Raw genomic sequence first — 24,953 nt, 5'->3', positions numbered from 1 at the left:
TCATGCACCCCCTCATACTTGTCCAGCTGAGACTCCTGCTGTATCCTTTGACAATCTTCCTCACCAATTTTTCGGCAATCTGCAAATTTACTAATCAGACTATCCACATTTTCATCCAAAATCTCTCCTGTAGTTATCACCTACAGTTTCCTTGTCAGAAAGATTGCAAGTACCTTACTCAACCTCTTTGGCCAATTTGTGAACACACTTTCCTTGATATGAAGACCTGGGGTGGGACTTGAACCCACTGCCTCTGGCTTGATGATTGGGACACTACCTCATTGCACAACTATACCTCCTCTACTATATCTAGCTGCTAATATTTCCCAAAAGAGAGGTCGGGTTCTGTTTAACCTCAGATTTCCCCAATACACGTTTACAGTACCTTCCTACTTCCATTCTCCCACATCCCCATGTGGCAACTGATCTCTGACTAGCCACTCGCTAATAGATTGAAACGTTTGCATACTACTCCATGAGAAATATTACTATAATAATACATTTGGCTTTCTAGCTACTTTCTTTAAATACCATCTCAGTAGTATCTTCAAGTTAAATAAATCTTGGGACTCTAAGAAAAATTTTGTTTCCAAAAATGATAAATTTAATTCACCTATCCATTTTTTAAAAATATATTTTAATTTCAAAGTTTTTTGTTTTGAATATTACTACAACTACAAAATTAAACAATTCAAACTAATAGTAAAAAACAAACCGGCTAATTACATAAATAATAACTAATATCTAAGCTAAAGAAGAAAAATCTTATTAATAATAATAACCATAACACAGCTCAGCCCGTGGTGGGCAGCACGGTGGCACAGTGGTTAGCACTGCTGCCTCTCAGTGCCAGAGACCCGGGTTCATTTCCCGCCTCAGGCGACTGACTGTGTGGAGTTTGCACGTTCTCCCCGTGTCTGCGTGGGTTTCCTCTGGGTGCTTCGGTTTCCTCCCACAGTCCAAAGATGTGCAGGTCAGGTGAATTGGACATGCTAAATTGTCCGTAGTGTTAGGTAAGGGGTAAATGTAGGGGTATGGGTGGGTTGCACTTCGGCGGGACGGTGTGGATTTGTGGGCCGAAGGGCCTGTTTCCACACTAAGTAATCTAATCTAATCAAAACAAAGCAATAGCTCTCTATCATCGAGCGCATAAGTTTATACATATTCATATGTTCGTAGTTCCTCCCCTCTGGATACCAGATTCATTTCAGCCACCCTTCAATGTAAAGCACACAAGTGTAGAACTATGGAATAGAAACTGGACCTCGTTGCACTCATTCTGCAAACTGCTGCCCTTTTCCAAGTTGGAAGAGGCAGTCAAATGATCTGAAGTAGAAGCATAGCACTACTGCACCCACCCTAACAATGCAGCTACTGTTGAGTGATTCATGCATCCACCAGAACAGACAAAAACTTAGAGTCTGAAAAAATTATGTTCCGATCACCTTTGCAAGGGCAACTGGGGAAAAATAAAATTGCTGGCTTTACCAGTGACATTCACTTCCTATGAAGGAGGAAAAGAAAGAACTTTCTTTCAATTTTGAATTACCGATGGAAGAAATGAGTACTGTGAACAGGTCTCCAACTAGTAATTGGAATTGAGGTAATTAACCATTGGTCTTTAATGATATCATAGCTGGTAGTTTGATCTAAGTGGGGCCAGGAGAAACCCTCCCTCAATGTAATTCCCTCATCTGTACCAGCTCATCCATATATTGAGTTAAAAATCTCACAACACCATGTTATAGTCCAGCAGGTTTATAAATCGGTTGGAGTATAACATGGTGTTGTGATTTTTAACTTTGTATACCCCAGTCCAACACTGACATCTCCAAATCATGACATCCATATTCAGCACAGCATCATACTGGGGGAACTGCCAATCCAATGTGAAAAGCAGCTTGCAGTGTTCATCTGCAGCAATTTGTGCTGGCTGTAACCCCAATATGAACCTCAGGATGGACCAGGGGCTGACACTTGGTAAGGGAGAGAATCTCGAATGAATGGTCTGAGGCCAGCCATAGATTTTCCTTTTTAGAATCATGAGGAAGATTCCTGTTCCCTCCAACTTCACAGAAAGGGGAGAAAACATTTGTTTGCTTTGTGCCAATTACTCGGGGGGGCGGTTTTGGGGGTGAGGTTGGTGGTGATGATGTTCCAGGCCACAGATTTGTGTGAATTGACCAAAGTCTTTTAAGTGCTACCAGAAGCAATGTTGGAAAAGAAATTTTTCACCTTAACTGATGAGACCAGGAGAAACTGATGTGCTTGGATATCATATCTGCATATTATGGCTGAAAATTGAAATCATACTTCGCTAATCATATAAGTTGTCACATCAATCATTCAATCTCCGGTCCATTTAGGCCTTGCACATATAGCTATTGGCACCTGGGAGGTGACAACACATGAATGTGATACAATATAAATTTGTTGAATAACTATCAAATGGTAGAATATCACCGATACAGACATAATCACTGAGCCACAATTATTGTTCTAATATTCACTACTAAGATTCAAAAATCTAGAAACTAATGTCACTAGAACACCATTATCTGCAAGTTCTATTCCAAGTTATATACTAACTGTTTCTATTTCTCATCATTGTTGCAATATCCTGGAACACCACTGTAATTGCACTGATTCAAGGAGAGCCTGCCAAGCGTATTCTGTGGCATTTATCTGCTTTTTACTTAACTCTGTCAACATCACCATTTGATCTTATTTGAGCCCTGGATCATATCACCTAGTAAAATCCCACTACCTTTGTTACTGTGGCTTCTGCCTAATCCACTTTCTATTATACCAAATACATCTTCTTCGATAGTATAACATTTTGACTTTGACACTCTTAACGCAAATATTATGGGAACAGATTGTGGCATAATAGGAGGCAGCAAGCTTGACAAATGTCGAATGCAAGGTCTAACAACTGGTGGCAATTTGATACTCGCTCATGTCAGCATTTGTTGATTGTCAGCATTCTCGCTGACAAACTTCAAATGTTCTGAAGTGAAATGTCCTGTGCTGTAATGCATTTTGCAGTGACTAAAATATCACAATACCTATGCTACTGACAGGCTGCCAGATTCCTACCATTACAGAACAAGATGTACAGGCTGCTACACTAAAATTATCCATGAATCAAATGCATGTTTTAAATGCCTGTAGTAACAAATTGATTTTTTTCTTAAATCGCCACTTCTTTTTTAGCATGAAGAGACATACAGTCTGATTTGTCTATAAGTCATGATAGAAATATAACCATCAAGTTGAAAATGGAGAACCTTAAATGTAGAAGCACCCTAACACCAGTTTCACGGAATGGGTTGTAAATTAAATCTCACTTGGAATAATTTATTTTTGCAAAAGGAAGTTAGTGAGACAGAAGTAACAACTTATATCAGGAACATGCATTATGCCCAACACCTTGTTGTTCATCCTCATCAGTCCACTTCTTCAACATGTCATTTAATCTCTTCTCTTTGACCCAGTTAGACACTTGCCTAATTGTCTCTTCAACCTTGTATTCCTCAAAGGCCACAATGTAAAGCTTCTAATAAAAAGGGAATTTCTTTGATCTGCTATTTGAATGTTTAATCATGGTGAACAATTGGTTTGATTAAACAAGCAGGAGTAAAATTATACTGTGCAAAAAACTATGAAGAATCTCAGTCTGATTAGTATTATTAGAAAAAATTAAAGTACCTATGTGATGATCGTCACTGAATTATGTAAAGTTGGAATAAAGGGGTACAAGAAGAAAAGTGGAACACTACATGTTAGCTGATAATAATGAGGTAATACTGCAAAAATAAATGAACTCCATGGAAAGGTACTATGCCAATTAGCATGAGTTCATGAGAGATGTCAGAGTTGAAATAGTGAAAGATTCTAATCTCAAACTTTCAAATATTCTTTAATTTAGAAATTGTCCCAAAAGACTGGTTTCCAGTGGAATAACTCCCTTCAAGAAGAAAGGAAGAGATAAACCAAGTAAATAAAATTCAATAAGCCTAACATCAGTGGCGATACTCTTCGAAAAGTGATTAATACTGGATAACATTCCTATGTATACAGAAACACATTGGAAAAGTATGAGAGTAAGCTACCCTCAGACAAGAATGATTTGAAATGCAGTGTTGGACTGGAGAGCACACAGTTAAAAATAATACAAGAACAGGTTATAGTCCAACAGGTTTATTTGGAAGCACTAGCTTTCTGAGCACTGCTCCTTCAGGTGGTTGTGGAGTATAAGATCATATGACACAGAATTTTTAGCAAAAGTTCTACAGTGTAATGCAATTGAAATTATATATTGAAAAAGACCTGGATTGTTTGTTAAGTCTTTCATCTTTTAGAATGACCATGTTGGTTTCAGTACTTTCATATGTAAATCCTAGAACTTTTTTTAAAGTTGCATTCTCAAGTGAACTTTAACAATAGGTGCCATGTCAGCTTAGATAATGCATTGAAAGTATGAGGTGCCCTGTGTGAGGCTGCCTGTGCCCCAATGTTCAGTCTGATTTTATCCTTATAAAAGGGATTTACAGAATCTTACATGGATTCATGCAGTTATTGAGCAAAATAAAATGTAATTCTGCAAGTACAAAGTCACCCACAAACGTGTGTCTGTGAGAGGGGGGGGGAGGTGGTATGAGTGTAAAGGAGTCTAAGTCTGAGAGGGTGCATGTGTGGGTGTGTATGTGTGAGCATATGAGAGAGAGCTTGTTTTTGAGACGAGAAGGATATGATGTGAAGAGGAAGAAACTGACTTGATTTGGGACAGGATTAAAAGCTGAGGAAAGTTGGTCAAATTGCAATTTGTGCAGTCTGGAACAAGAACAAGAATAGGCCATTCATCCTGCTCCAGCCTAATCCAGTGTTCATTGATGTCATGGCTAATCTGTGAAATCTGAGTGTCCCTGATCAAATGGAGACCTATTTGGAAATAACTAAGGCAGGGATGAAAATTGTGATGGGTTGAGGTAACATCAGAGGTGAGTGAGGTTGCAGAGAAATAGTTGGCAATAGTAACAAAAATGACATGGGATTTAAAGTTCGGTTCGGGGTTGAGCTGGACACCAAGACTGAGTGCCTTTGTTGTATTTGCAAGCAATGGTTAAGGTAACTGGAAGAGTAGAGGGAAACTTCAGATATTGAACAGGTTGAATTTGGTCTTATATTAAGTTGGAGAAAGTTCTGGGTGTCAGATGAGCTGTCTCAGGTGTCAGATGAAGCTGAGGCTGGTGACAGGGATGCAAAGCTGGAGCCAGAATCTTACATTTAAACTAGTGAAATTAATACTTTTTGACTCACTGTTGTTTTGAAGAATTTGTGTGTGTATTTTAATTTACTGTCCTGTTTAGAATTTATTTTTCAGTTGCTGAGTGATGTGTTGACTTTGCAAGAGTTCTGAATCAGAATAATAAATGTTTTCACTATCAAAAGCACATCAAGAATCACAGCCATTTTCTGTTATAAAGTCTGTCTTTTATTTCTTAGCTCTCACTGTAACTAAGTTTGCATGTAGATATGCATATTGATTACACTTAAATTGAAAATTTGCTCTGCAAATTATTTTTGAACTTTGACATCCTGAGGTTCTCATCATGGAACTATGACACAGGTTTTGACCTTGAATCTGAAATAAATACACTTCAGAGCAGTGCTAAGAACACCACTTGCCAAATGCAATGCCATTAGACTGTGATATCACATAGAGTGGTACTTACTGTATTGTTGTATTGGTATGCAGTAGCATTTCCAAGTATCTATAGAATTGGATGATTAACTGTAGGATAAACTTAGCACACTGATATTAGTAGCTGTAGCAGATGACCATTACTCATGCTTAGCACATTTACTGACCCTTTTAAAGTCTTAACCTAAATTTATTAATCAAAGTGGTCTAAACAAGAATAACTGGAAGCCAGTACAAGGTGACCAGAAGTTGCCAGTTACTTTATTGCAATTATTTATGGCATTTTCCTTCTTTTGTTAATAAATTCTGAAAATTGTGTTCCACTCCGTGTGAAATCTAAAGGGTTAGAAACATGCATATCTTTCGGGAGTGGGGGGGGGGGGGAGCATTTTAACTTGTTGGAAATGATTACCCAGGTTGTAGGAGAAAAGGAGATTAAAATATCATTAAGAAAAATGAAGTAAAATTAACAATTGTGGAGGTATGAAAAGGATCAAAGTGAGTTATAACACCAGTTGTTCAACAGTCAGCCATCTGCTTAACATCTGGTGAAGTACAGGTGGTGCTGTTTGTAGATGTGAAAGGATAAGACAACTTGCTATTTAAGGGCACAATTTTTGTTGGCCAATACTATTACATTCAAGATAGCTAGATAGGAAAGGGTAGTACTAAAGCTTCACACGCATTCATTTAAAGTGACATAACCTGTCCCTCCCAATAAAAACAAAATATTGTGGATGCTGGAAAACTGAAAATAAAAGTGCTGGAGAAACTCAGCGGGTCTAGCAACATCTGTGGAGAGAAACAGTTAAGATTTCAAGTCTGATATGAGTCTTGTTCAAAACTGAAAGGGACTTTAAAAAAAATTAATGGGTTTTATGCTGTTGACAAAGTGGAAAGAGGTGCAAGTGGAACAGATGGCTCAAAGCAAAAATGCCAAAGCCAGTTCTAATGGTGGTAAAAGGAGGAATGGAGATGTTAAGATGGCAAATGAAAGTTTGAAAAAGAGGAAATGGGTCAGCATTGCTCAGAGCAAAGTCACAGCTGGTGGATGTTTGGGGGAAGTAAGAAAAATGGAGGACAGACATCCTACTCTGAAGCTGTGAAACTCAATGTTGAAATCTAAAGGCTTTAAGTGGCAAGGGAGGTGCTGTTCCTTCAGCCTGCATTGAGCTTCATTGGAACACTAACAGGCCTAGGATAGAAATGTTAGTATGGAAATAAGAGAGTTTATTGAATTGGTGAGCAGCCAGTCTGGGTTATTCCTTTGAAGGGGTTCCACAAAATGATCACCTAGTCTACATTGGTCTTGTCCATGTAAAGAAAACCTTATTTTGCACAACAATTGAAGTGGATTAGATTGAAAGAAGTGCAAGTCAGTTGCTGCTTTACCTAGAAGGTGTGTTTGGCACCTTGGACAGGTGAGGAGGAAGAAGATAAATGGAAAAGTATTACACCTTTGGCAATTGCATGGGAAGGTGGTATAGAGAGAGAGGTGATGGAGTGATAAAGGAATGGAGATGTTGTAGGGGAACAGTCCTTATGGAATACTGACAGTAGAGGGGAGCATGTTTGGTGGTGATATCCTTGATGGACTTGGTGGAAATGGGAGAGCATGAATGCAGATAGTCGCAAGCTTGAAATAGAGGACAAGGGGAAACTTTCCTTGGAAGGAAGTGAAGGGATGATGGCAGAATTGTGGGAGATTGGTGGGACTCAGTTGAGGACCCTGTCATTGGCTGAGAATAAAGGAAGACATTGGCAGCCTGGTTGACATTGGAACAGAAGAAAAAGATGGAGAAACTTGTAGAATAGATTGGGATGGAATTTTTTCAGGAATTAGGGTGAGAAGCATAGTCAAAGTAATTTTTGAGGCCGATGGGTTTATCGTAGCTATTTGTGGATAACAGTTTCCGTTTCTGGAGACTACGTCAAGGAGAGAAAGGGAAAACTCAGAGATTGACCAGGTGAAAGTGGGAGAATGATGGAAACTGGAAGCAAAACTGATAAATGTTTCCAATTCTGGACAAAAGCAGGAAATACCTCTGTTTACATTATTGATGTATTGGAGAAAGAGTTGTGTGCCTCCAAACACACTGACACAGTTTAAGTGTATCCATAAATGTACAGGAGCACAAATAAACAAACCCAGTTAATGACTGCCACCTAAATACAAATAACATTCAGTTAATGTACAATTAAGAAAGACAGCAAAATACCTGAAAGAATAATGCAAAGTTTGAAAGCCAAACTTGTACTTATTGCATGTCAGCTGCTTGTCAACCCAACAGCCAAAGTATGAAATATTGAATCATTTGCTTTAATTGAGTAGTCTTTAAAGTATAATGTCTGAGTGAAACTTTGAAGAGTGTTCAAAGTTTAATTTAGTTCAAGATTCTAAGTTTCATCCAAGAATGATCAAACTCTCAACTGATGTGCAGTTGTAGTAAGTTAATTCAAGAAACTAGCTTAAACTATCTTCTTTTTCTGTTCCTGCAGCTGAGCTAGATCATTTGTTTCACAGCATATAAAAACATTTCAGTGCAAGTCAGCATTGAGTGTGACTTTGAATGGTGTAAGGAGTTGGCAAGTGAGGAAATAAAGGAAGAGAGGTGTTCCTTTGCTTTTTCTAACTCTCAAACATTCTACAGGGGAAGAAATGGAAATTTACTGAGAATCTGGTTTTGTGGTAAAGTTTATTCTATTCTCCAGGCTTCATAGAATAGGATGCAGTGGTAAGGGTAACAAAATTTCCAATAAAAATAAAATAAAGAACTGAATTAAACAATTAAGTGGTTGATTAAAAGACATCAAGATTGTCAGGACAGGTGATGTCAAACCTGCAGCATAGGGGTGTGGCTGGATGCTGTAGGTATAATCCTAATCCGAGGGAAACAAGTACTTGCAACTTGTGGAGCTTCAGTTCAGAGTTATTGAGCTGGAGACAATATATCAGGGAAAGGTTACCTCTATTTTGTACCAGGAGGCAATCATATCCCTCTAGATAAGACCATAAGACATAGGAGCAGAAATTAGGCCATTTAGCCCATCAAGTCTGCTCTGCCATTCAATCATGGCTGATTAAGTTTCTCAACTCCATTCTCCCACTTTCTCCCTGTAACCCTTGATCCCCTTGATACTCAAGAATCTGTGAGGAGAAAGTGAGGTCTGCAGATGCTGGAGATCAGAGCTGGAAGTGTGTTGCTGGAAAAGCGCAGCAGGTCAGGCAGCATCCAGGGAACAGGAGAATCGACGTTTTGGGCATAAGCCCTTCTTCAGGAATCTATCTATCTCATTCATAAATACACTCAATGACCTGGCCCCCACAGCCTTCTGTGGCAATGATTTCCTTAGATTCACCACTCTCTGGCTGACTAAGTTTCTCCTTATCTCTGTTCTAAAAGGTGTCTTCCCATTACTCTAAGGCTGTGCCCTTGGGTTGAAATCTCTCCTACAAATGGAAACATCTTCCCAACATCCATTCTGTCCAGGTCATTCTGTATTCTGTACGTTTCAGTTAGATCCCCCTCAAACTTCTAAATTCCATCGATTATAAACCCAGAGTCCTCCAACGTTCCTCATATGATAAGCCTTTTATTCCTGGGACCATTTTTGTGAACCTCCTCTGAACATGCTCCAAAGCCAGTACATCCTTTCTGAGAAGGTTCTACTTGGTTCAAAAACAGTGAATATAACTCCTTTTCCCAACATAGTAAAAAGAAAATAGAAATCTATAAGTCAGTTAGCGTAACATCTCTTATAGGGAAAGGGTTAGAAATTATTCATGATATTTCAGCCAGGTAGTTAGAAATATGCAAGGTAATCATGTGGCATCAACATGGTTTTGTGAAGTTGAAATTCCATTTATCAAAGTTCTTGGAGTTCTTTTGAGGAAATAAAATATACTGTGGGTAATGGGAAACTGGCAAATATGTCACTTAGATGTCCAGAAGGCATTTGATCAGGTGATATGCCAAAGGGACACAAGAACAGGTAGAAAAATATATTGTAACTCGGACATAAAGGGGCTACAAATGGATCTAGAAAGATTTAAGTGATTGGACAATGATCTGACAATTAGAGTAAAATCTATGAAAATGTGGACTTGCGTATTTCAGCAGGAAAAATTATAAAATAGAAGTATATTATCAAAGTGTTGAGAGATTGCAGAGCTCTGATATGTGTTTATCTCAGTGCACGAGTTTCAAATGTTAGAATGCAGGAATACCCAGTAGTTGGGAAAACTCAAAGAATATAATTTTTTTTATTGCAAGGTGAATTGAATAAAGAAAAGTAGGGACTTAAAGCTACAATTATGTAAGCTAATGATAAGACCATATCTGGAATATTCACAATATCTGCCTTGCATAAGGAAGGATTTAAATGCTTTGTATGTAGTTCAGAGAAGAATTTCTGGATTACCACTTGGAATGGTCAGGTTGTTTCATGTGGAAAGATTGGAAAATACTGGGCTTGTATCTACTAGAGTTTAGAAGAGTTTAAAGTTACTTGATTGACACAAGATTCTGAGGAGTCTTGACAGGGTGCCTGTGGAAAGTGTTTCCTTTTATAATCCTAGTTGATGCCATTACTGAATAAGTCCGATCAAAGACTGAAACCTTGCATGATAGATCATATTTTATTTTTAGTTTCAACAAAATGATCTTTCATGAAGCACAGATGTGCTATACTGCAGATTCAGGTTTAACAACAAAACAGAAATTTATTACTGTCAGGATCTAGTGGTCCTAATTTTTATGGGGTAATGCCCAGTTGATGTTTATTCTGGACCAGTTAGATCTCCAACAGAAATCTGTCAGGACTCTTGTTACCAAAGCCATATTTTACTAAAGTATAAGTATGCATTGTTGCAGTTTTGGTTAATAAATTTTGTTTTAATATTAAAACAACAGAAATGAAGATGAACAAGGGGGAAAATATCCAAAGATTTTTAAATGCATAGTGGAAATAAGCCAAGCACTTTACATAGTTTGAACAGTAATAGCTTTGCATTGGAATTGGTACACCATGGTACAAAAAAAATAACAATTCGAAGAACATCAAACGCTTGCTAAGTACCTTGAGCAAGACCCAATTTAGCTCAATTTTGAAACAGTTTTTAAAAAATGTCTTGAAGTAATTAAAATTTCAACTCATCTGAAACTGTAGATGACCCTTTTTTTATGCTCATGACTTAACTTTTCTTTTCCAGTGTTATACCATTCCTGATGCAGCTTCAATTCCTTATTTATAAACCTCAAAAACTTGATTTATTTTCCATTGACTATATCCTAACACTTAAATCTGAGATTAATACATTATTCTCAAATAATTTCATTACCTTAATCTCCCTTTCTTAGGAATGCTGCTTAACACCTATAACTCTATCAAGCTTGAAACATCCTTCTCTCTCAAATGATTCCCCAGCACACACTGCAACTGAAAATCAGAGTCTGGACCATTCTTCCTCAAGTCCTCTGGGTAGTTCCTGAGAACACTGGGTAATTTCCTCTCACTTGGAATTATGGTATTGTTTTTAAAAATTGTTAACTCCAAACACCCATATAAACTTGAAATTGCAAGAACCTAAACCTGCAGTAAAAGATGTTAAAATACATATATAATTCTCACAGTTTAATCACATTATGTTAACAAAATGAAGATAAATTAATATAAACTAAACAATCAAGATTTTGAAACACATTGTAAAGTACCTCGTTGATTACCAAAACCTTCCTTTGCAGTATACTAATATTTTTCACATCTGTTTAGCTTAATTTAACTGTGGCTTAAATTTCCCATCTTGAGAATCTGATGGTCTCTTCGCGGAGCCTTCATGCACATCAGCTTAGATTTTCTCAGTTTCAAATAACCTCCCCAGGGTTTTCAACGAAATGCCATACATTGAGGTAAGCTCTTTCTTACCAAGCTTGCACCATCTTTCTATCAGAGGAGTATCTGTTTTACACTTCCTGCTATAGTCAAGGCTTTTGCAAGTTCTCCTTCAACTGAAACCTTAAAGCCATTTTCAAGCTGTGGACATTCCCCCCAAACCCCCAAAATTTCTAGAATCTTTTAGCTGAAAGTCTAATACACTATATTGTTTATTATTCACACATAAACTCTCTCCAGTGAACAAATTCCCGAAAAGACAGAACTTGCTATGGCTAGAGAAGACCTACAAGTTAAACCTTTTCAGATACTGAAAACCTGTAATAAATGGGTTTAAAATCCAAAATCAATTATTTTAAATGTATATAATATAATACATACATAAAGATTGTGCACTTTATATTACATTCTTCTGAAAGAAATTAGATCTGGGGTCATCCCTTCAAATAAGAGTTAAGGCGTTTAAGACAGCTGAGGATGTTTTTTCCCCTCAGAGGGTCATAAGTATTTGAAGCATTGTTCCTGAAAAGGTGGTGGAAATGGAGTTCGAGAATGAATTGAAAGCAGAGGTAAATTATCTTGCTTCTCCAGAATCTAAAGTTAATGTAGCTAAGTAGAAATGCGGAATGACCAGATCAGAAATAATATTGAATTGCAGACCAGGCTCAAGTGGTAAGTGGCTTACTAGTTAATGTGTTCCTATGATTATTATTTTATAAAAGAGATCCCTAGCCCGCTGCCATTTCCAACTGCTGTGGCCTCATCTAACACAATTCCCTTCCTTAACTAAGTGACTTAAATATATGAAATAAATTTTACTGAAAACAAAAAATTGCTGGAGATCATAGCAGGTCAGACAGCATCCATGGAGAGAAAGCAAGCTAATGTTTAGAGTCCAGATGACTCTTCAGAGCTGAAATAAATTGTTGAGGCAGCACTTATGCAATAATTCTGGAGGGATGTGCGGGTTGGAGTTCTAGGGGAGAAATGATGTTGATAGTTCAGATGAAGTGATTGGAATGTGAGAATGGCAGAACAATGGTGTCTAACTGCCAGACTGGGAAAACCCACTCCAATGGGACAGTCTGTTCTTGACAGTCTGTTCTTCTCAGTCTGGCAGTAAGACACACCATTGTTCTGCCATTCTCATCTGCAGTAATTTGCTCCTTCAATATAGCTTATTTGTGCAAAGGATGCTGACGTGTGCCAGACAATTGTTTTTTAAGCTGTAAAACTTTGAAGGTAGACCCGCACTTCGTGACATTGACTATTCTCTTGTCAGCAATCTGAACTCTGCTAGGTGTACTGCAGAGAACAATAGGCAGATCATGCCTCCTCATGATGACCAGGTTTATCAAAGGAATGAGAAGGTACATATAGATTCAGAACGTCATAGTACAGAAGGAAGCTCTTTGGCAGATCGTGTCTGCATCAGTTATCAAGCACATATCTAGTTTTAGGAGAAAGTGAGTACTGCAGATGCTGGAGATCAGAGCTGAAAAGTGTGGCAAGCCAGATGAAGGGCTTATGCCCAAAATGTTGATTTTCCTTCCCCTTGGATGCTGCCTGACCTGCAGTGCTTTTCCAGTGCCATGCTTCTCGACACGTCTAGTTAAGTTCCATTAAAATATATGATTGCAGTTTTAAATTCAGTAGCAGAAACATTCTTTCTTACCTGTCCCCTTCTGAAGTTGATGAGTCTTCCTGGGATATACTTCTACAAGTACCAGGAGCCCTTTTTGAATGTCTCCCTGATTCATTTAAGTATGAGTCCAGTCGTGAATGATAGTAAGCAGATTAATATAGAAAACATCCTGGCATGGTGGAACTTGTCATATTTGGACAATATTTTTGTATCTAAATTGTGTCATGAAGTCTGACCTAGTTAGGGAGTTGGAGCCACTCTGTGCACTAATCCAAGTAAAATATGTATCAGTACTTGTGATGGAGGTGTACCAAGTGTATAAGGTTCCTCTGTGGCCTGACCTGCAATATGTTTTAGTTAAGGTTGTATGTTGGCCTGGCAGCTGTGGAGAGGGCTGCTAGCACCCTTCAGAAAGCTGTGATTTGGACGTGCTGGTGTTGGCCTGGGGTGTACGAAGTTAAAAATCACACAACACCAGGTTATAGTCCAACAGGTTTATTTGGAAGCATAGCTTTCAGAGCGCTGCTCTTTCATCAGGTGGTTGACAAGGAGCAGTGCTCTGAAAACTAGTGATTCCAAATAAACCTGTTGGACTATAACCTGATGTTTGTATGATTTTTAACTTCAGAAAGCTGAACACTGCTTCATTGAGGACATTGGTTTCCATGTTTACGTTCAGCCTCACGAAAGCCAGAACATTGAGCAGAAGGAGTGCTTGTTCCTAGTTTTTGTTTTCCCAAATTGTATTCAAGATCATGAGTGAATTTTCAAGGGGCTGGGGGAATATTGCTCACCCCTGTCCATCCCTACATGATTTAAAAAAGGCCTCCCTGCAGTGATATTGCAGGTGTTCTTAATGGACACCAGGATTTCCATCCTCGAGCCATTAATCAATCTAGACAGCACTAACAGTGCCAGAACTCAGACATGGACACTGCTGGTACTGTCTGGAATCCCACAAATTCTGAAGATAGCCACCGGATCCAAGTAAACCTTCGGTATTTTGGCCGTGGAGGGTTTGGCCAGGTAGGAATACACAAGGGGTGGTGGTGGGGTAGTGAGTGCACCCAATGCAGATAGTGTACGGTCTAAAGTAGGTGTGTCCCCTTCCTTGACTTTTCACTAAATTCAATGGTAGGACAGAGGGAGACACCTTCCTACTCTCTACCCATCTTTCACTCCCAAACAAATTACTTATTTTCTCATCAACTTGTTCAGAGGTGTTATTATACACCTCTAGAGCCTTGACCTCCGACCACCCACCGTCTCAAGGGGGCCCGGTGTATTATGTAGTGTCTTTAAGCAGCGTACATGGGATTCCGCTCTGAGCGGGTTGAAGTCAGGAGTCAACAGAACCTTGTGTAAGAAGAGAAGATTTTTTTTAAAAAACTAAAATGTATTCGAATAAAGCAAATAGAGTATATAAACAAATTTCTAAACATTTAATGCATTCAAAACAAGAAATGTGCCTCCAGCTATGCTTTATTTTATGGCAGGTGTGTGTGTGTGTGTGTGTATTATATAGACACTTTAGCTTTGCTTTAGTATCAGAACTGTATACAGAACGGTGTTGATTTACTATGAATATCTCCATGAAATGTAGTGACAGCAACTTGTCAACTGGAGCAATAAAAGTAAGCATTTTATCTGTTAAACAGTTTTGAACTGTCAGTGATCTCTAGTATATATATTCCATCTGTTGATAGGATTTTGTTTTGAGAAGTTTTTTAACTTTATAGTAATGGGAAGTATCCAAATTATTTTGTACTTTGTCTTCCCTAAGTTTTGTAAAATATGTGAAATAGGATTTTGTTTTGTGGCACTTTTTGTTTCATCTTTTATACTCCATTCTTCAATTTTTCTACTTAATTTTTTTTTATCAAACACTGAGTACACTAAACCTCATTTTAATTGCAGAGGATTCCATGATTTGTGTCAGTGTTTTGTGAAATGGATAAAATTACAGAACATATACCACAAAACACCAGTTTCCAATAAAACTGATGATTTTCCAGGTGTTCCATAACATCCAGAGGAACCAATGTTCCCTGTTGATGTATGTTAACTGAGAACACCAAATTTAATTTTTATTTCTACAATATTATTGAGAGTTTTGAGTTGGTGGATGACTAGATGATTTGGGGAACACCCACCCCCTTCACTCCATAAATGAGGATCGTCTATTTTAATTTCTCAGACCTTTTAATCCAGCTGGGGAAAAAGTAAAAAGTCTTAGAACCCAGGAATCATTTGCTGACACCAGGTCAGTATAATTGACAATGGGACTAAATTGTGGGTGCTTCCCTTCTGGGGATTTGGGTGGGGCTGGGGAGTGTGGGTTAAGAGTCTATGATCTAAGTTTTCCTTGTTGGACATGTATCCAGCCACACAAGGAATGGTAAAATAAAATATACCTGTTTAAGCCTTTCTTGTTCTGGCTTCTCTTCCTGCTACTACACAGAACACTATAGAAGGTTTATGCTCGGGTCAATTTCAGTCAGGATTGACATGCATGTATAGAAAGTCACTCACCAGTGTTAAATGGGTGTCCTTGCTATTTCAGTCAAGCAAGGTAAAATCCTGAATATATATTTTACTGTTCTCTCATTCAGTATCTGCCATATAGATTTGGTTTAAATTGTTCCCTTGATATTTTGCTTTTATGATGTCCATTTCTCCTCATTGCCTAATTTTACTTCTTGTTGTCACTTTCTTGTAATCTGTGAAGAGAACAAACATAGAAGAGAAGAAGCTTTTGCACATTAAGCTTTACAGGCATCCCTCAATTGAACAGGGGCACGTAACCCTGCTTGATTTGATGAATCATGTTTAATTTTTGTGGTGCCACGAAAGCTGAGGGTAGACTAACAAATCTTCAATCATTCACGGGCTATGAGCATTGCTGGCTAGATCAGCACTTATTGCATAACCCTAACTGCTGCAGTCCATATACTGTTAAGGAGGGAGTTCCAGGATTTTAATCGAGTGATAATGATGTATATCCAAGTCAAGACGGTAAGTGGCTTGGAGGGGAACTTGCAGGGTGTGCTGTTCCCATGGATCTACTGGCTTTGTCCTTCAAAATGTTGTGGTTGTGGGTTTGAAAGGTGTTGTCTAAGAAACATTGAACTTCTGTAATGTATCTTGTAGATAGTGCACACTGCTGTGACTGACCATCAGTGGTGGAGGGTCAGAATGGTTGTGGATGTGGTGCAAGTCAAACAGGCTGCTTTGTCTTGGATGGTGTAAAGCTGCCCCTAAATATCTTTGCACTAGTTTGTATATCTTGTTGATTTCTGCCTACTTTTGTCACTTGCAGTCTTCACATTTTATTGTGTGAAATGTAAGAATGATGTACTGCTGCAGACAAAGGCAATCACAACTCTCAACAATGGAGAGCAAGACTAATGAGTTAGAATTTCCTCATTTTTGTCAGCTGTTGTTTCAATCCAGCGATTTTGCAGTTAGTAAATTACTATTAGCATAGTAATATTAGGATTTTAAGTTATAAGACCATAAGACATAGGAGCAGAAATTAGACCTTTCGGCCCATCAAGACTGCTCCACCATTCAGTCATGCCTGATAAATTTATCAATCCCATTTTCCTGCTTTTTCCCTGTAACCTTTGATCCCCTTGGCATTCAAGGAGTTATAGCTCTGCTTAAATATACTCAATGACCTGGCCTCCTCCGCCTTCTGTAGTGAGGAATTACACAGATTCATCACTCTCTGGCTAAAGAAGTTTCTCCTTCTCTCCGTTCTAAAAGGTCTTCCCTTTACTCTAAGGCTGTGTCCTTGGGTCCTCGCCTCTCCTACCAATGGAAACATTTTCCCAACGTCCGCTCTGTCTAGACCGTTCAGTATTCTGTAAGTTTCAATCATATTCCCTCCCCACCCCACACCATCCTTCTAAACTCCATTGAGTATTGTCCCAGAGTTCTCAAACGTTCATCATATGTTAAGCCTTTCATTCCTGGGATCATGCTTGTGAACCTCCTTTGGACCTGCCCCAGGGCCAGTACATCTTTCCTGCGGTATGAGGCCCAAAATTGCTCACAATACTCTTAAATGTGGTCTGACTAGAGCCTTTTAGAGCTTCAAAGTACATCCCTGCTTTTATATTCTAGTCCTCACAAGATGAATGAGAACATTATATTAACCTTCCTAACCATGTACTCAACCTGCAATTTTACGTTAAACGAAACCTGGACTAGGACTCCCATGTTCCTATGCACTTCAGATTTCTGAATTTTCTCCCTATTTAGAAAATAGTTCATGCTTCTATTCTTCCTACCAAGTGCACCTCGCACTCACCCATATATTTCACCTGAGGGCCACCTCTTTGTCCACTCTCCTAAGCTGTCTAAGTCATTCTGCAGTCTCCCTGCTGCCTCAATACTATCTGCACATCCACCTATTCTGTATCATCTGCAAACTTAGCCAGAATGCCCTCAATTCCTTCATCCAAATCATTAGTGTATAAAGTGAAAAGTTGTCCTAACACTTACCCTTGTGGAACACTTGTCACCATCTTCCATCCTGAGGAGGACCCTTTTATCCTCACTCTCTGCCTTCTGCCAGACAGTTAATCTTCTATCCATGCTAGTACCTGGCCGCTAACACCATCGGCCCTTATCTTACTCAGCAGCCACCTGTGCAGCACCTTATCGAAGTCCAGATAGATAAACTCCATTGGCTCCCCTTGGTCTAACTTGCTTGTGGAGAAAGTGAGGTCTGCAGATGCTGGAGATCAAAGTTGAAACTTTATTGCTGGAACAGCACAGCAGGTCAGGCAGCATCCAGGGAACAGGAGATTCGACGTTTCGGGCACAGGCCCTGAAGAAGGGCCTGTGCCCGAAACGTCGAATCTCCTGTTCCCTGGATGCTGCCTGACCTGCTGTGCTGTTCCAGCAATAAAGTTTCAACTAACTTGCTTGTGACCTTCTCAAACCCTGGCATGGAAGAATGTTTTTAAAAACTGCTTGAGACAGTACTACAACAAAAACTAATATTGAGGATGCTGGAAATAGTTTGTTCTTACCTGTGCAAAACCTCCTTTTAAGCTACTAAACCTGCAAAGCCTATGCACTGCCTATTTGTTCACTCAGGATGCCACCTTTTCTCCCACCTGCACAGGCATGAGCAGCAATGCCATGCACTTCCCATTTTATTCAGTCCTTCCTTCTGTCCCATTGCAGGAGCAGACAGTCAGGACAAGTGATGAGATGCCAGACATTCAGCTCCTTGCCCCTTATGAGGATCGGGTCTTAAACCAATGCTTCCTGTAAATTACTTGGCTGTGCACATACACGACCGCTCCAAGTTCCACGCATGGCAATTGGCGCAGTACACCAATCATGGCATTGACTTCTGACTCTGGGGGTCATTGCCACATGCTAACCTCAGAGGCCCACACAACCAGAAAGAAAATTAATGAGAACACTGGTCTTGACCCTTGCAGGCAAGTCCTTGAAAGTGGAGTCACAGGTAGATAGGATAGTGAAGAAGGCGTTTGGTATGCTTTCCTTTATTGGTCAGAGTATTGAGTACAGGAGTTGGGAGGTCATGTTGAGGCTGTACAGGACATTGGTTAGGCCACTGTTGGAATATTGCGTGCAATTCTGGTCTCCTTCCTATCGGAAAGATGTTGTGAAACTTGAAAGGGTTCAGAAAAGATTTACAAGGATGTTGCCAGGGTTGGAGGATCTGAGCTACAGAGAGAGGCTGAAAAGGCTAGGGCTGCAGCGTCAGAGGCTGAGGGGTGACCTTACAGAGGTTTACAATATTGAGAGGCATGGATAGGATAAATAGACAATGTCTTTTCCCTGGGGTCGGTGAGTCCCGAACTAGAGGGCATAGGTTTAGGGTGAGAGGAAAAAGATATAAAAGAGACCTAAGGGTCAACGTTGGACCGAAGGGTCTGTTTCCATGCTGTACATCTCTAGGACTCTATAACCAAGATAGTCCCGTCGAGGTGCTTAAATGTCCGTGTCTCGACAATCAACTAAGAAGCATTGTTATTTGCTGTGTTACTCTCCCCTTATCAACAGTGTGAATATATTATTAACATGCTACAACTTCTACTTATTGGCCTTGAGGTGTTCTCTATTTTGTCTCCATGCAATTGCCAGTGGTTGCCACAGTCAAGAGACATCGTAAGTTATTTCCTCCTTTACCTCTAAGGAAGAGAGCACAGATGCTTCAGGGGATACACTGGCAAAAACACTCCATCAGCTCACACTGACACCTCAGTATGTATTTGAGGAAGGTTAGAATCTGAAGCATATGTCAGTGAACACTTCGCTGCCACGTCTCTGCAGTCAGTCGAGGAAGAAATGCCCCAGGCAGCTGGTATTTTGAGAACTGCCAGAGATCAGGCACCTGCTCAGCCCAGGGAGAAGATGATTCCATGGTGTTGGCAATTGGTGACTTCTGCAAGTGGATAGGAGCAGCAGCCAAGTTTGGCACTGAGCAACCGGACACAGACTGCAGCAATGCCATTGGAACCCTGCTGCCTCAGGCATGCAAGAGTGTGGCTGCCTCCATGGATAGGTTGGCAGTTACCACTGAGGGCCAGCACACTCTGTCTGCCACTTATATGACCTATTGTCCATTGCTTTATCCATTGGTGCTCAGCACCAAAGGCAAGACAGCAGGGGGACAGTATACTTGAGCTCATTCCAGATATCTATTCCTCAAGGAGAAAGAGTGGTGCCAGTTGGTACCAGCTGGAGAAGAAAGCACACATTGGTCCTCCAGAAGTTTCCTCTCTGAATACTCGAGAAATACCCAGGTCACCATCACCCCTATGAGAAGTCAAAGTGAGGAGCATGCACCTGCATCTGTATATGACAAGCTTGGCAAATTGAGCTAACTGATGTCAGATGGACTGCTCTGAATTTGAAACATGAGAGCGGGGGTCCAGGTGAAAGAAGAGCATTGGGGATAGGTGAAAGTATCCATCTGAAATATGGAAAGGACTTCGGTGCAGAAATATTGGCCACAGAGGTGAAGATAATGAAATAGATTAACATGTACCCTGAAATAAATTTAAGTGAGGTACCCATGTAAGGGGATAAAAAGGGATAAACGTTAATGCAGATCACTGTTAGTGAGTGGAAGGTCAGAAGATGTACAGAATAGACAATGAGAGCTGAGATTAGAAGAAGGAACAGGATCAGAGGAAACAGGATGGGCGAAAGGGTGAAAGTTGTATTGGTGCCCAAAAGTTGCTGGAGCTTGAGTTTGTTAACATCTAAAAGGAAGATAAAAAGTTTTTGTAAAGGCATTGGAGGAGATAACAGTTGAAATGGAACAGGGATCTGGAGTTCTTTGAGACCGGGTGTGTCAGTGTGGGTGTAAAGTGATGTCTGCTATATTTATTTGGGCGGCGCAAGGTACAAAGTCTAGATGTGGTAAGAACAGCCATCTGCAGAACATTGTGTTTCAGTGATACTGCTAATCCTGGATGGATTCAAGACCTAAAGGATGGAACTTAAGTTGGAATCCACATGCGGACAGGTCAGAGGTCTGAGGTTGTCATTTCAGGAAACCAAGTTTTTGTACACATAGAACAATACACACAGGAACAGGCCCTTCAGGCCATGATTTCTGCACTGACCATGATTCCATTCTAAACCAATCACATCTGCATGCAGATGATTCCTTTATTCCCTGCCTTAATGCCTCTTAAATATTGCTATCATATCTGCATCTGCCACCTTCACGGCAGTGTCTTCCAGGCACCTACCACACTGTTTGTTTTTTAAAAAAAAACTTGCCTCGCACAACTCCTTTATAGTGTTCCCACTCTCTCTTTAAACCGATGACCCCTAGTATTTGATATTTCTACCCTAGAGAAAAAGACTCTAACTATCCACCTGATCCATTCCTCTCGACTTCTGTCAGGTGGCCCCATCAGCCTTTGACACTCCAGCGAAAACAATTCAAGTTTGTCGAACTTCTCATTGTACCTTGTGTGGCTCCAATCCAGGCAACATCCTGGTAAACCTCTTTTACACCTTCTCCACATGTGTGGTGACTTGAACTGCACTCAGTGCTTCAACGGTGGCCAAACTAAAGTTTTATACAGCTGCAGCATGATTTCGCCAACCTTTATACTTAATATCCCAACTAATAAAGGCAAGTATGTTTCTTCACTACCTTACCCACTTTTGTTACTTTCAGGGAGCTATGGCATGCGTCCCAAGATCCCTCTGTACATTAATGCTCCTAAGAGTCCTGCCATTTACTGAATACTTTCCTCTTGCTTTTGACCTCCCAAAATGCATCACCTCACACTTGTCCAAATAAAACTCTATCTATTTCTCTAATTCCTATCCCAGCTTTTCAACTGATCTGTATCATGCTGTATCTTTTAACAGCCTTCCTTACTATCCACAACTCCACCAATTTTTGTGTTTTCTGCAAACATACTAATCAGACCAACTACATTTTCATCCAAATCATTTATGTATATATTACACTCACTCCAGAGGTCCTAGTACTGATCCTTGCAGAACACCACTGGCCACAAACTTCTGATCAGAAAAATATTCCTCCACAACTACCCCTATGACCAATCCAACTTTGTTTTCAACTTGTCAATTCACTGTGGATCCCATGGGACTTAATAATCTGGACCAACCTATCATGAGGGACCTTGTCAAATGCTTTAGTAAAGTCCATGTAGACAACCCATCCACCACTCTACCCTTATCAATCATAATCTTCACTTTTTTAAAGAACTCAGTCAAATTTGTGAGGCAAGATCTTTCCTTGAACAAAGTCATGCTGACTGTCCCTAAAAAGTTGTTCATTTCCAAACGCGAGTAAATCCTGTCTTAAGAATCGTAGAACATAGAACAGTACAGGCCATTCAGCTCTTGATGTTGTGTTGACCTTTTATCCTACTCTAAGTTCAGACTAACCTACATACCCTTCATTGTACTGTCTTCCATGTGCGTATCCAAGAGTTGCTTAAATGTCCCTAATGTATCTGACTCTCCTACCACTGCTGGCAGTGCCTTCCATGCATCACCAATCTCGGTGTAAAGAATCTACCTCTGACATCTCCCTAAACCACCACCTTATCACCTTAAAATTATGCCCCCTCGTGATCGACATTTCTACCCTTTGAAAAAACCTCTGGCTATCTATGCTTCTCATCATCTTGTACACCTCTATAGAGTCACCACTCACCCTTCTTTGCTCCAATGAGAAAAGCCCTCAATTTTTCTTCATAAGACATGCCCTCCATCCTGGTAAATGTCCTCTGCACCCTCCAAAGTTCCACGTCTTTCCTATAATGAGGCAAACAGAACTGAACACAATATTCCCAGTGTGGTCTAACCAGGGCTCTCTAAAGCTGCAACGTAATGTCACGGTTCTTAAACTCATTTCCCCCTACTAATGAAAGCCAACACACCATACCCCTTCTTGACAACTCCACAAATTTGGGTGGCAACTTTGAGGGATCAATGCTCATAGACCCCAAGATTCCTCTGTTCCTCCACACTGCCAAGAATCCTGCCTTTAATCCTGTATTCTGCATTCAAATTTGACTTTCTAAAATGAATCATTTCATACTTTTTTAGGTTGAATTCCATCTGCCACTTTATCAGCCCAGTTCTGTCAATGTCCCGTTGCAACCTCCAACAGCCCTCCAAAATATCCACCACATCACCAACCTTCATGTCATCAGTAAACTTACTAACCTACTCTTCCACTTCCTCATCCAAGTCATTTACAAAAATCGCAAAGAGTAGAGATCCCAGAAATGATCCCTTGCAGAACACCAGTGGTCACCAAACTTAGGATGAATACTTTCCGTTTGCTACCATTCCCTGTCTTCTATGGGAATTCTGCATCCAGAGAGCCAGAATTCCCTGCATCCTTATATCTCTTTACTTTCTGAATGAGCCTACCATGGGGAACCTTATTAAATGCCTTGTTAAAATCCATGTACACCATATCCACTGCTCTTCCTTCATCAAGGTGTTTTGTCACATCCTCAAAGAATTCAATAAGGTTTGTGAGGCATGACCTGCCCCTCACAAAGCCATGCTGACTATCTCGAATCAAACTATGGCTTTCCAAGTAATCATATATCCTGTCTCTCAAAATCCTGTCCAATAATTTGCCCAACACAGACGTAAAACTGACTGGTCTGTAATTCCCAGGATTATCCCTATTCCCTTTCTTGAACAAGGGAATAACATTTGCCATCCTCCAATTATCTGGCAGTACTCCAGCGGACAGTGAGGATGCAAAGATCATCACCAAAGGTGCAGTAATCTCTTCCCTCGCTTGTTGTAACTTTGGGTATACTCCATCTGGCCCGGGGGACTTACCTATCCTTATGTTTTTCAAAGTTTTCAGCACATCCTCTTTCTTAACATCAACCTTTTCAAGCTTATCAGCCTGTTTCATGCTGTCCTCACAAATGTCAATGTCCTTCTCGGTGAATACTGAAGCAAAGTAATCATTTAAGGACCTCCCCTACCACCTCTGACTCCAGGCACAAGTTCTGTCCACTATCCCTGGTTGGCCCAACCCTTACTTTGGCCATCCTCTTGTTCCTCACATAACTGGTAGATTGCCTTAGGGTTTTCCTTAATCCTTTCATGCCCCCTTCTAGGTCCCCTCGGTCCATTCTTCAGTTCCTTTCTCGCTACCTTGTAACCCTCTGGAGTCCTGTCATTGCCTCCTGAATCCTTAAATAAGCTTCCTCCTTCCTTTTGACTAAATGTTCTACATTACTTGTCATCCATGTTTCTTTCAATCTACCATCTTTTCCATGCCTCAGTGGGACAAACCTGTCAAGCAGTATCAGCAACTGCTTCCTAAACAACCTCGACATTTTCTGTCATGCATTTCCCTGAGAACATCTGTTCCCAATTTAGGCACCCCAGTTCCTGTCTAATAACTTTGTAAAATTCCCCTCCCCGCAACGCCAATTAAATACTTTCCCATACCATCTGCTTCTATCCCCCTCCATTTTCTCCAATAATTTCCCTACTACTGATGGAAGGGTCACCATCTTCTAATTTCCTGGATTATCCCTGTTGCTGCTTTTCAACAAAGGAACAGCATCGCCTTTTCTCCTGTCTTCTGGGACCTTGCCTGTGGCTAAAGAGGATAAAAATATGTCAAGACCCCAGCAATCTCCCCTTTTTGCATCTCTCAGTATCCTTGGATAGATCCCATCATGCTCTGCGGACTTATCTATCTTTAATGTTTTTCAAGACATGCAACACCACCATCTTCTGGATGTTGACATGCTCTAGAATGTCAACATGTACTCCCTGATCTTACTTTTATCCATGTCCTTCTACTTGGTGAAAACTGATATGAAGTTACTAGTTATCCTCTTGCTCCTAATATATGTATAAAATGCATCACATTTCTCCATAATCCTACTTGTCAAGGACGTTTCCTAGCCTCTCTTAACTCTCCTAATTCCTTGTTCAATTGCTTCATGCTTCCTTTATATTCCTCAAGGGCCTTGTCTGATTTTAGTTTCCTGAACCTTACATATGCTTCCTTTTTCTTTTTTGACTGCAGTTCCAATATTTCCTGTTATCCAGAGTTGCCAAATCTTGCCATCTTTACCTTTTCTCCTCACAAGAACATGCTGGTCCTGAACTCTGATAAACTGGCATTTGAGACTTGTTTTAAAATAGTGATGGAAAAGGATAGACCAGATC

The 24,953-nt window shown here is 40.0% G+C and overlaps 1 protein-coding gene across 1 annotated transcript in view; it reads left to right on the top strand.

Moving 5' to 3' along the window:
- LOC122552694 (alpha-actinin-2-like) overlaps positions 1 to 24,953 on the top strand; it is a 96,082-nt gene that overhangs the window by 15,081 nt on the left and 56,048 nt on the right. The window lies entirely within an intron of this gene.

This window comes from Chiloscyllium plagiosum, chromosome 9 (assembly GCF_004010195.1).
Source record: "Chiloscyllium plagiosum isolate BGI_BamShark_2017 chromosome 9, ASM401019v2, whole genome shotgun sequence".
Classification (NCBI taxonomy): Eukaryota; Metazoa; Chordata; class Chondrichthyes; order Orectolobiformes; family Hemiscylliidae; genus Chiloscyllium; species Chiloscyllium plagiosum.
Note: the sequence above shows the minus strand (reverse complement) of the source record. Positions and strands in the feature narration are given on the sequence as shown.